Source organism: Dendrobates tinctorius, unplaced genomic scaffold (assembly GCF_039654945.1).
Source record: "Dendrobates tinctorius isolate UK_male_01 unplaced genomic scaffold, ASM3965494v1 ptg000098l, whole genome shotgun sequence".
Lineage (NCBI taxonomy): Eukaryota > Metazoa > Chordata > Amphibia > Anura > Dendrobatidae > Dendrobates > Dendrobates tinctorius.
In genome coordinates, this window is record NW_027361766.1 from 26,253,854 (window position 1) to 26,268,722 (window position 14,869).

A 14,869-nucleotide genomic window follows, 5' to 3' on the forward strand; every position below is an offset into this window, starting at 1 on the left:
TCAGCAGCAAGATACTAACTGAGTATAGACATTGCACAGGCAAAGGTCAGTGGGTGTGGCGAAACTAAATAGTCAAGGGCTCTAGGTGATTGGTAAGGGACAGATTACACAGGTGCACCCTGACTGCATAAGAACCAGAGAGTTCAGGCGCCGCCCCCCTATACACATAGTCTGGAAACATGGAGAGCAGAGGCACAGAGCTGGCAACAGACAGAATTCACAGCATGGCTTGAAGCAGAAAGTAAGTTGGTGTGCGGGGGATGGGAGGCCATGCAGTGATGCCAGCAGGGTTGTTACACTGGTTGGCCAGCATCCTGGATCCACGCTATAAAGGCAAATTACAAAACATCATGCCACACGAGAACCTTGACCTAATATTGGCTAATAAACAAGCAACTCTGGTAAACCGGTTGGTTGAGGCATTCCCAGCACACAGCAGCGGTGATGGTTATCACACGAGCCGTACGGGCTGGGGGCAGCTTGGCAGAGGTGTTCGTGGTGCACACAGCAGAAGTGGCGTTGGAGACAGGGGTTTCATGACAATGTTGTGGACTGATTTTTCAAGTACCGCTCACACAACTGGTAATACTGCATCGATGGAAAGTGACAGGAGACAGCAGTTGTCAACTATGGTTACAAACTACTTTTCCTCCCATATCGATGTTCTCCCGCACAGGTCATTCCCCTTTGACTATTGGGCCGCTAAACTGGACACCTGGCCTGAATTGGCACAATATGCCTTACAGGAGCTCGCTTGCCCAGCTGCAAGTGTGCTATCGGAAAGAGTCTTCAGTGCAGCTGGATCAATCCTGACAGAAAAAAGGACCCGTCTGTCAACCCAAAAAGTGGATGATCTAACCTTCATTAAAATGAACCATGCATGGGTTTCCAAGGATTTTGTCCCACCTTCCCCTGATGACACATAGGGTGACAGAAAAATGGCTTGCTTTGGTCCTCCTCTTCCTGGGACTTGAACAATTTCGCCTTGTGCATCAGCTGAATGTCCAACATCAACATATGCCACTTTCTAAAACTCCCTAACTGTGCTGCCTCCCCCCCCCATGGCCGGGGTCACCACCTAGAGCACGAAACCGTGCGAGTGCCATTGCCCTGGACAGGTGGGTAGGCCGACTCTTGGGCGCGGGCACTGGCACAGGGTCCCTCATAGTGCAATCAAGTGTCTCTGACGGTGGTGGTGCACACCCGCCGTCAGACACACCGCCGTACTATGAGGGGCCCAGTGCCAGTACCGACGCCCACGAGTGGGCCCCCCTTGCTTGGGCAGGGCCCCAGCATTTGCAATCTTTACCTCTCCCTGCTCCTCCGCTGTGTAGTCTGGGCCGTCAAATCCATACTGGGTCTGACACCGTCTGAGACTGCCTCCTGATCTATAGACATATATTTTGAATGTGTACACTATGCTATCCATACATGTTATCCGGGGATACGGCACCCTTTCTCACCTTTGTTCAATCACGTGTAATCCATACAGGGCCTGACACCGTCTGAGCCTGCCTCCTGATCTATAGACATATATTTTGAATGTGTACACTATGCTATCCATACATGTTATCCGGTGATACGGTACCCTTTCTCACCTTTGTGCAATCATGTGTAATCCATACTGGGCCTGACACCGTCTGAGCCTGCCTCCTGATCTATAGACATATATTTTGAATGTGTACACTATGCTATCCATACATGTTATCCGGGGATACGGTACCCTTTCTCACCTTTGTGCAATCACGTGTAATCCATACTGGGCCTGACACCGTCTGAGCCTGCCTCCTGATCTATAGACATATATTTTGAATGTGTACACTATGCTATCCATACATGTTATCTGGGGATACGGTACCCTTTCTCACCTTTGTGCAATCACGTGTAATCCATACTGGGCCTGAGAACGGCTGGCGACCTGTTAAGCAAGCTACAGCAGCTGTGGTTTGCACACGTAAGTTTTTCATTTTTTCAGGAATGGCGGTTAGGCCTAATTCCGGAACTGAGGTTGACCTGCACTTACTGGGAAATCATCGTTCGCGGGTAATAATTGTAATCCCAGATCCCCATCACTAACGTTGTTCAGCGGGTTATCTGCACCTGTAAGCGACAAACGCTGGCCTTTTCAGTGTAGCGCACATGCAGCCACGGACATGTAAGGGCATGACACACCAGTTATTGGCCAATCTCACATGCCAGAGCCTCGCGTGTCCCTCTAGTAAGCCGGACTCGGACCGCGGGGCATGACGGAGTCTCGTTCGTTAACGTAATTAAGTTTGCAATGTGTGCATATTTTTTGTTGCTGGATGGTTGAGGTTGCCCGTGTTGAGTCAAATTACGCCGTAGGCTCCACTCCTGGTGGTGCCCTTCTGGACATTCCTTTAAGGTTCAGCTTTGCAACCATACTGCTCACGTAAAACAAACACTTTGCCTTCATGAACGCTGTTTGGAGGGTCGTGACTCGTGGGAATAACTCTGCCCAATCAGTTAACCTGCTAGAGAGATCCTTCGTTGCTCCCAAGCATGACATCACACTCCCTAGGAGGAAGGTAATGCCACTGTGGCGACCGTACTCCTGGGGGCGACACAAGTGCACTGATGCCCAGCCACTGCTCGATGAATTTGCTGGTACATTGACCCAGACCACTACATTCCCCTCACACGCTACATGGCCTGAATCTGACCCTGATGAAACTCAGGTTACCCTTCCCATATACAGTTCCATCTTACACGGTGACAAAGAGGAAGCTGCAGATGAAAGTGCAGGTTCGGCCCACCCGCCGTCAGACACACCACCGTACTATCAGGGGCCCTGTGCCAGTGCCGTCGCCAACGAGTGGCCCCCCCTGCTTGCTCAGGATCACAGCACTTGCAAGGTTGAAATACTGTGCAGTGAGATGGAAGATGGGGACGACGAGGAGTCCAGACTAGTACAGGGATTCCCTAGCGAGGAGACTTATTTCATTGTTTTCAATGTTGGGACAGCAATTTTTGGGGAGCACTCTGGAGAATGATAGATGGGGCCCACCATACACTGGAACATTCCAAAGGTGGACATCAGACACTGGAGCAGCATTTACAGGGCCCATTATACACTAGAGCATTAGAAATGGGGCCCATTATGTTTGGAGCATTATTTGGGCCCATAAGACAGTGGAGCTTCATCCATGGGGACCAACATATACTGTAGCATTATGTGGAGCTCATCATATACTGTTTCAAACATTATATGGGACCAATGATTCTGTATGGAGAAATAGATGGGCCTCGTCATGAGATGTAAAAAGTGAAGTATTTTTAATTGTACTATACCACTATTTCTCTGCCGTATCGGAGCATGATGAGTTGTGGTATTATGTGTTAAAGGGGCGCTCTTTCGCCCAGGGCACATGAAAACCTGGAGCCAGCCCTACCCCCCCACAACTTTAGCCAAATAACCCCCATTTTTCAGTGCGTAACTAGTATTATGAAGTAAATTAAGGTTGGCAAGCTTAAGTAAGAAGAATTGATGCTTTTGGCATTCAAATGGGCACTGTAGGTGTGTTTCCTGTCCTCCTCTCACTGCCGACTTTAATTCCCCATTGACTTACATTGGGTTTCGTGTTTCGGTCGGACCCCCGACTTTTCCCTATAGTCGGCTGATTTTGCTAGACCCGACTTTTGGAAAAGTCGGGTTTCATGAAATGAAACTCGACCCTAAAAAAGCAAAAGTTGCTCAACTCTAGTAATAAATTATTGATCGCTGGAATCCGACCATTGGAAACCGCACCGATAGGAAGAATGGGGAACTTTTATCAATGACAGGGAACTTTTATCCCCATTTTATCCCCATTTTAAAATGGAGTGGCAACTGGGATGTCTGATCGCAGTTCGATTCATAATATCTTTGGGGGCTTCCAGAAAAAAAACAAGTGCAGCCCCTTAGTGAATAAATGGATCAGTTGTCAAATTGTATATGATGCTCCATACTAATGGGGATAAAAGTTGCGCATTCTGCAGATCGATGCAGGTCCCAGCTGTTGAACCCCCACCAGTCAATAACTTATCACTTATTCTTTGGTCACGTTCAAACGTTCAGTATTTGGTCAGTGTTTTACATCAGTATTTGTAAGGTAAAACCAGGAGCGGAACAATCAGAGGAAAAGTATTATAGAAAGACGTCACCCCTTCTGTAATTATCACCCACTACTGGTTTTGGCTTACAAATACTGAGGCAAAATACTGACCAAATACTGAATGTCTGAACATGGCCTTAGTATAGGTGATTACTTGTTTTCACCATAGAACACCTGTAAGTGCATTTTTACTACTGTGTAATAGACACAGGACAGGGAATGGTTAAACGTCCAAGTACTTAATCTCTAATGGAAATCAAGAATCTTTCCCTTATTGATATCAGAGAGAACACATGACCTCCATACACAACACAATCCACTATAACAAGATCAATAACACCATATACAAGGAACAAGTAATGCTACACCATGACCAGACTACATATTGTCACCACATAGTGTCCGAATAATTCCATATACAAGGAACAAATACCGCCATACCATGACCAGACCACATATTACCACCACATAGTGTCTGAATAATTCCACATACAAGGAACAAATACCGCCACACTGAGACCAGACCACTTAGTACCACCACATCATGACCGAATAATAACACATGCATCGGACAGATACCACCATACTATAGCCAAGCCACATATTTTCACCATATAGTGACTGAATAATACTACATACAGGGGATTAATTCAGTCACACCATGACCAGACCACATATTACCACCACATAGTGACCGAATAATTCCACATATAAGGAACAAATACCGCCACACCGTGACCAGATCACTTATTACCACCACATAGTAACCAAATAATACCACATAAAGGGGACAAATACCACCACACCATGGTCAAACCACATATTACCACCACATAGTGACTGAATAATACCACATACAAAGGACAAATACTACCACACCATGACGAGAACACATGTTACCACCACATAGTGACCGAATAATACCACATACAAGAGAAAAATACCACCACATCATGACCAGATCACATATTAACACCACATATTGACCGAATACTACAATACTAATCATTAATAAAAACACAATACTAATAACACAAATATTACCATTAATAATATTATACTGTACACAGGAGCTCTAAATATAGTTTCAGTGTACAGGTAATGCAGTGATCATCAATGACATTATACATAGGAGCTCTGTACATAGTCTACAGTATATATAGTGTCAGTGTACGCGTAATACAGTAAATCTCCAGTGACATTGTACACAGGACCTCTGTATATAGTATACAGTGTATAGTGTCAGTGTACAGGTAATGCAGTAATAACCAGTGACATTATACACAGGAGCTCTGTATCTAATGACAGACAGGTAATGCAGAGATCACCAGTGACATTATACACAGGAGCTCTGTATATAGTGTCAGTGTACAGGTAATACAATGATCACCAGTGACATTACAGTATATACAGAGCTCCTGTGTATATAGTATAAAGGCAATACAGTGATCATTAGTACCATTATAGACAGGAGTTCTGTATATAGTGTACAGGTAATTCAGTGACCACTGATGACATTATACACAGGAGCTCTGTACATAGTATACAGTAAGACAAAGATGTGGAAACCACAGAAATCACGACTTCTAGATCCAAATGTTACAACAACAATAAATTCCTTTATTAAAGAATGCGGACAAAACAGAAAAAAAGGGGGAGCATGTCCAGGGGACAATATAGTGCAGCAGTGCAAAAGGATGCGCCAAACCTGGCTAAAATCGCACCATACAATATCAATGTTTAAATGGCTGCAGATAGGCAGCACCTATAGAATTAAGTGTGCCACAGTTATATAATGTAAGGTAGCACACATATGTATATTCCCAATCTAGTCACTGCTGCACTTTATTGTCCTCTGCACATGCTCCCCCTTTTTTTCTGTTTTGTCCGCATTCGTTAATAAAGGAATTTATTGTTGTTGCAACATTTGGATCTAGAAGTCGTGATTTCTGTGGTTTCCACATCTTTGTCTTATGATATATAACGATTGATCCTTTATGGTCCACTATTAACAGCACATGTCTTTTTACATCTACCTACAGTATGCTGTTATATACCTTTGCTGTGATATTACATAGTATACAGTGTATAGTGTCAGTGTACAGGTAGGTAACTCACTGACTCACCAGTGTTGTCTGTAGTTGAAGTCTTTAATCTTCACTTTTCTTCTTTATCCAGTGCAGATTGCCATCACTTCTTCCAGCCAAGACTCGTCTCTGCAGAAAATAAGATACAGTTAGAAGCTAATCGCTTCCAGAGCACATTCCCCTCTTTTTCCTTGACTTGTACACTATGTCAGATGAAGAAAAAAAGTGACATAGTGCAGCCCTGTATTGTAACATGACCCCAATTTTGTTCCCCCCATGGAAGACAGTATCCTCAAAAGTAAATTAAATTACAGCAATAATAATGTTCCCTGATTGGCCCCTACAGTAATTATGTTCCCACTTGCCACCATAAACCAATAATGTATGTTCCTCATCCTGCCCTCCATACAGTAATTATGTCATCCTAAAACAGTCCCAGATCCTGGACTACATTATTTAGTGTCCCCATCCTGGGCCCTTTTATTTAATGTCACCATTATAGGTCCCTATGTTGCCCCATCCTGAACCCCAATATCCACATTCTGGGCCCTTTCCAGTAATAATGTCCCTATCATGGGTCCCTTCCAGTAATAGTGTCCCCATCCTGGGTCCCTTCCAGTAAAAAAGTCCCCATCCTGGGCCCTTTCCAGTAATAATCTCCCCATCTTGGGCCCCTTCCAGTAATTATATCCCCATCCTGGGTCCATTCCAGTAATAATGTCCCCATCCTGGGCCCCTTCCAGTAATAATTTCACCATCCTGGGCCCCTTTATTTAATGCCCGCATCCAATGTCCCTATGTTGCCTCGTCCTTAGGTCCTATGTCACCTTTAATGATGTCCCCATCCATGGACCCTACATCAGCTCCAATGTCCACTAACCTGCATATTATTATTTTTACCTTCCTGAGTTCCCCCAGCATCTTTATATTTGGCGTGCTAGCTAAAATGGCCGCCTGCTGCTACTGGGTGTATTATGGGCCCCATATATTGATCCATACAGTATTTTGGGCCCCATATACTGCTCCAAACAGTATATTGTCTCCATATAATGCTCCATAAAGTATATTGGCCCCATATAATGCTCAATACAGTCAGGGGCTGGCTGGCACTTTTCAGCCTGGGGGGGGCAAACACAAGGCAGTGGCCCTCGAATTGTGGTCCACCTCTGCCCAACTTATCTCTGGCCGCTGCATTAAAGCAGCAGAGATGACAAGCTTTAAAGACAGGCTGGTACATAGATATGGGAACAGAACAAAGCTTGCTGCATAGATATGGGAGCAGAACTAAGCTTACTGCCTACAAAGATACTGTAACAGAAGCAAGCTAACTACATAGACACGAGAATGGAACCAAGATTATTATGTAGATAAAGGAACTAAAAGGAGTTTACTACAGAGATGTGGGAGCAGAACCGAGCTAACTACAGAGATATGGGAGCAGAACAGAGCTTACTACAGAGATATAGGAACAGAACCGAGCTTACTACAGTGATATGGAAGCAGAACAGAGCTTACTACAGAGATATGGGAGCAGAACCGAACTTACTACAGACATATGAGAGCTAAACTGAGCTTACTACAGAGATATGGGAGCAGAACCGAGCTTACTACAGAGATATGGGAGCAGAACCGAGCTTACTACAGAGATATGGGAGCAGAACCGAGCTTACTACAGAAACATGAGAGCAAAACTGAGCTTATTACAGAGATATGGGAGCAGAACCGAGCTTACTATAGAGCTATGGGAGTAGAACGGAGCTTACTACAGAGATATGGGAACAAAAATGAGCTTACTACAGAGATATGGGAGCAGAACGGAGCTTACTACAGAGATATGGGAGTAAAAATGAGCTTACTGCAGAGATATGGGAACAGAACCGAGCTTACTACAGAGATATGGGAGCAGAACCAAGCTTACTACAGAGATATGGGAGCAGAACCGAGCTTACTACAGAGATATGGGAGTAGAACAGAGCTTACTACAGAGATATGGGAGCAGATCCGAGCTTACTACAGAGATATGGGAGCAGAACCGTGCTTACTACAGACATATGAGAGCAAAACTGAGCTTACTGCAGAGATATGGGAGCAGAACCGAGCTTACTATAGAGCTATGGGAGCAGAACGGAGCTTACTACAGAGATATGGGAGCAGAACTGAGCTTACTATAGAGCTATGGGAGCAGAACGGAGCTTACTACAGAGATATGGGAGCAAAAATGAGCTTACTACAGAGATATGGGAGCAGAACCGAGCTTACTAGAGAGATATGGGAGCAAAAATGAGCTTGCTACAGAGATATGGGAGCAGAACCGAGCTTACTACAGAGATATGGGAGCAGAACAGAGCTTACTACAGAGATATGGGAGCATAACCGAGCTTACTACAGAGATATGGGAGCAGAACAGAGCTTACTACAGAGATATGGGAGCAGAACCGAGCTTACTACAGAGCTATGGGAGCAGAACGGAGCTTACTACAGAGATATGGGAGCAAAAATGAGCTTACTACAGAGATATGGGAGCAGAACTGAGCTTACAAAGAGCTATGGGAGCAGAACGGAGCTTACTACAGAGATATGGGAACAGAACCGAGCTTACTACAGTGATATGGGAGCAGAACAGAGCTTACTACAGAGATATGGGAGCAAAAATGAGCTTGCTACTGAGATATGGGAGCAGAACCGAGCTTACTACAGAGATATGGGAGCAGAACAGAGCTTACTACAGAGATATGGGAGCAGAACCGAGCTTACTACAGAGCTATGGGAGCAGAACGGAGCTTACTACAGAGATATGGGAGCAAAAATGAGCTTACTACAGAGATATGGGAGCAGAACTGAGCTTACAAAGAGCTATGGGAGCAGAACGGAGCTTACTACAGAGATATGGGAACAGAACCGAGCTTACTACAGAAATATGAGAGCAAAACTGAGCTTATTACAGAGATATGGGAGCAGAACCGAGCTTACTATAGAGCTATGGGAGCAGAACGGAGCTTACTACAGAGATATGGGAGCAAAAATGAGCTTACTACAGAGATATGGGAGCAGAACGGAGCTTACTACAGAGATATGGGAGTAAAAATGAGCTTACTGCAGAGATATGGGAACAGAACCGAGCTTACTACAGAGATATGGGAGCAGAACCGAGCTTACTACAGAGATATGGGAGCAGAACCGTGCTTACTACAGAGATATGGGAGCAGAACAGAGCTTACTACAGAGATATGGGAGCAGAACCGAGCTTACTACAGAGATATGGGAGCAGAACCGAGCTTACTACAGACATATGAGAGCAAAACTGAGCTTACTGCAGAGATATGGGAGCAGAACCGAGCTTACTATAGAGCTATGGGAGCAGAACGGAGCGTGCTACAGAGATATGGGAGCAGAACTGAGCTTACTATAGAGCTATGGGAGCAGAACGGAGCTTACTACAGAGATATGGGAGCAAAAATGAGCTAACTACAGAGATATGGGAACAGAACCGAGCTTACTACAGTGATATGGGAGCAGAACAGAGCTTACTACATAGATATGGGAGCAGAACAGAGCTTACTACAGAGCTATGGGAGCAGAATGGAGCTTACTACAGAGATATGGGAGCAAAAATGAGCTTACTACAGAGATATGGGAGCAGAACTGAGCTTACAAAGAGCTATGGGAGCAGAACGGAGATTACTACAGAGATATGGGAACAGAACCGAGCTTACTTCAGTGATATGAGAGCAGAACAGAGCTTACTACAGAGATATGGGAGCAGAACCGAGCTTACTACAGAGCTATGGGAGCAGAACGGAGCTTACTACAGAGATATGGGAGCAAAAATGAGCTTACTACAGAGATATGGGAGCAGAACAGAGCTTACTACAGACATATGGGAGAAGAACCGACGTTAGTACAGAAATATCGGAACTGAAAGGACCTTACTACAGAGATATGAGGGCAGAACAGAACTTACTACAGAGATAAGGGAGCTGAACCGAGCTTACTAAGTCCACTACATAAATACGGGAACAATACCAAGCTTATGGCATACATATGGTACCAGAATCTAGATTACTACATCGATACAGTACCAGAACCAAGCTTACTGCTTAAAAATGGTACCATAACTGAGCTTACCTTCAAACATATATACAACTCCAGAAACACGGACATGTAAACACACAGTACGCGGGGCGTTGCTAGGGTCCTAAAACATCCAGTATAATGGGCCCCACATAGTGCTCCGCACACTATAATGGGCCCCACATAGTGATCCATGCATTATTATGGGCCCCACATTGTGCTCCATACAGTATTATGGGCCTTAGATATTGCTCCATACAGTATTATGGGCCTTAGATATTGCTCCATACAGTATTATGGGCCCCATATATTGCTCTATGCAGAATAATGAGCCCCATATATTGTTCCATGCAGAATAATGGCCCCACATAGTACTCCATACATTATCATGGGCCCCATATAATGCTCCATATAGTAAAATTGGCCCCATATAATGCTCCATACAGTTTAATGGCCCCATATATTGCTCCATGTAGAATAATTAGGGGCCCCATATATTGCTCCATACAGTATGAGTCCTATATAATGCTACATACAGTGTGACTGACCCACACATTTCTCCTTACAGTATAGTGGCCACATATATTGCTCCATACAGTATAATGTGCCCCATATAATGCTCCATAAAGTGTAATGGGCCCCATATAATGATCCAGACAGTATATAATGCCTTAGAAGAATAAAATATATTGCCAGCTCACCCATCAATGTATTTCACAGGCTTCAGGAGCACGGACCAACTGTGTCCAAGCGTGTGTAATCCAAAAGAAGAAAAGTGTCCAGCTCAACCGATTTTGAAAAGATAAAAATGTCTTTATTCACAAAACTTGCAACACAGAGGACAATATCTTCAGCACAAAATTCCAAATGGGTATGAATCTCGACGCGTTTCTGGAGATTAGGCTCCCTTAATCATGACCATGGTCATGATTAAGGGAGCTTAGTGTCCAGCAACGCATCGAGATTATATATTGCTCCATGCAGTATAATGGGCTCCATATAATGCTCCATAAAGCGTAATGAGCCCCATATAATGCTCCAAAAAATAAAATGGGCTCCATATATTGCTCCATACAGTTTACAGTATAATGGCCTCATACATTGCTCCATATAGTATTTAATGGCCCCATATATTGCTCCATAAAATATATTGGGCCCCATGTATTGCTATACACAGTATAATGTACTCCATTTATTGCTCCATACAGTATATAATGGCCCCATACAGTATAATGGCACCATATAATGCTCCATACAGTATGATGTTCTCGTACATTTATTCATACAGTATAATGGCCCCACATAGTGCTCAATACAATATAACGGGTCCCATATATTGCTCTATACAGTATAATGGTCCCCATATATTGCTCCATACAGTATAATTGGCCCCATATAATGCTCCATACAGTATAAAGAGCTCCATACAATATAATGGGCCTCATATAATGCCTCATATAGTGTAATGGGCCCCATATAATGCTCCATACAGTAACATGCCCCATATATTGCTCCATGCAGAATAATGGCCCCACATAGTGCTCCATACAGTATACAGGGCCCCATATATTGCTCCATACAGCATAATGGGCCCCATATATTGCTCCATATAGTATACTAAGCCCCATATAATGCTCCATACAGTATAATGAGCCCCATATAATGCTCCATACAGTATAATGGCACCACACAGTGCTCAATACAGTATAATGGCCCCTTATATTGCTCCATGCAGGATAACAGCCCCATATAGCGCTTCATACAGTATAATGGGCCCTGTTATGAATAGGTCACCGAGGAGGATGGCAGGAACAGGCTAAGCCACCAGAAGACCAGAGAGGTTCGTAACTAAGCGGATTGCAGACCCCTGATCCTATCCGCACAACTAGCAGTAGCCGTGGAGCATTCCTACAATGCCCTAGATGCTTCGTCAGAGCCGGAGGACTAACTAAGCCTAAAGACAGAAAGATGAAATCTAAACTGCCCAGGAGCAGATCCCCAAAGGAATAGACAGCCCCCAAACATATATTGTTGGTGAGACAAGATGAGACACAAACACAGGCAGAGAACAGACTGAGCAAATGGTGGGGCCCAAGCTGTCTAGACAGGACAGGACAGAAAAAGATACTGTCTGCAATCACGCACAAAACCCTGAAAAAGTCCAACATTTCTGATATACAAAAAAGACCTGAGATCACATGATCTCACCCTCGCTAGATGAGCACTCTGGTATAAACTCGCAGCAAGCAAAAAGATACTTACATAACAGGGGACTGAACAAGCTGCAACATATGAAGCAGGGCCCAGCGCTAGCACGCTGAACCCTAGCAGCAAAGCAAAAAAAGACACAACCAGATTAGATGCAAAGGATTGGCAAAAGAATCACTTAGCTGAACATGCAGATCAGGCAGGGGACAAAAGAGCGCCAAATGCACACAGAGGAAAAAATCACCAGCAACCTTCAAGAGCAGCCAGCTCCATTATATGCTCCCAGCCAGCAATCCCAGATTCCCAATTATCATCATCAGGTGGAGAACCTCAATCCACCTGGCCCGCTCCACTATTCTCAGTAACCACCAGAGGGAGCAGAGGGAGCTTCTGCTCAGAAATCCGAGCAAGGGAGTTCACAACAGAGTCCAATATATTGCTCCATACAGTATAATGGACCCCATACAATGCTCCATTCGGTATAATGTACCCCATATAATGTTCCATACAGTATAATGGCCCCACACATTTCTCCTTACAGTATAACGGGCTCCATATATTGCTCCATGCAGAATAATGGCCCCATATAATGCTCCATACAGTATAATGGGACCTATATATTGCTCCATGCAGTATAATAGGCTCCATATAATGCTCCATACAGTGTAATGAGCCCAATATAATGCTCCAAACAATAAAATGGGCTCCATATATTGCTCCATACAGTTTACAGTATAATGGCCTCATTTATTTCTCCATATAGTATTTGATGGCCCCATATATTGCTCCATAAAGTATAATGTGCCCCATGTATTGTTATATACAGTATAATGTACTCCATTTATTGCTCCATACAGTATATAATGGCCCCATACAGTATAATGTTCTCGTACATTGCTTCATACAGTAAAATGGCCCCACATAGTGCTCAATACAGTATAACAGGGCCCATATAATGCTCTATGCAGTATAATGGTCCCAATATATTGCTCCATACAGTATAATTGGCCCCATATAATGTTCCATACAGTATGAAGGGCCCAATATAATGCAACATACAGTATAATGGCTCCGCACAGTGATCCATACAGTATAGTGGCCCCATATATTGATCCATACAGAATAATAGCCCCACATAGTGTTCCATACAGTATAATGGGCCCCATTTATTGCCCCATACAATATAATGGGCTCCATATAATGTGCCATACAGTATAATAACCACATATAATGCGCCATACAGTGTAATGGGCCCCATATAATGCAGCATTTAGTATAATGGATCCATATATTGCTACATACAGTATAATGGCCTCATATATTGCTCCGTACAGTATAATGGGCACAATATATTGCTCCATAGAGTATATAATGAACCTCATATATTGCTCTATACAGTATAATAGCCCCATATTTTGCTCCATACAGTATATACAGTAATGGGCCACATATAATTCTCTTTACAGTATAATTGGCCCCATGCATTGCTCCATACAGTATATAATGGGCCCCATATCCATGTATTGCTCTATATAGTATAATGGGACCCATATAATGCTGAATACATAAAAAAAATCAAATACTCACCTCTCCTGTTTCCTCTGCAGGTCTGGTATACTCAGCACCTTTTGACTCTCTGCAGTGCTCAGGACAGTAAGCGCACTGTAGTGACGTCATCTCATCCTCTACCCTTACACGTCACATAGTCAGAAGATGCTAAAGACACTGGAGCTGTAGGGAATCAGGAAACGTGATGAGTATTTGAAGGGTTCCCGGGCTCCCCTAGCTCACGGGCCCCATAGCCTACCAGTGTCTCCAACGGTGAGTAGGACGCCCCTCCGTTCGTCCAGGGCCTCAGCACTTGTCTGGGTTTGTCGAGTAGTGATGCCAGCTCTGGTTGCCGCAGTGAATCAGGTCTGAGTGTGCGTACCCCTGCCTCCTGCGCTTTTAAACATTTTTTTCCTTCTTCTCTCTCTGGGGTCCACTGGGCATTTCACTGGAACCCCGCCAGGCCAGTCTGACCCTGGTTCTTGATCCGGCGCTTCCTCTCTTCTTGAGATCGATGTCCTCCTTCTTGCTTCATGTGGATGATGCATCCTACATCATCCACATAGTGTTCTACATTGCAATTCAGGGCAGACGCACTTCTCTCTGCCCTGCCGACGGCAGAGGAAAGTATTGTAATACACATGCATATGGAAAGGGCAAAGAGCATCGGCACATGAGCAATACAATACTTTGCTCTGTCCTCAACAAATCATGCAGCTGCGGCGACAGAAACTAAATCTCCGAGCACATCCAAATACTCGGAGATCACCAGAGCATGCTCGGGAAATCTCGAATAATGAGTATACTCACTCATCACTAATTCTGACCTCAGACCAACCA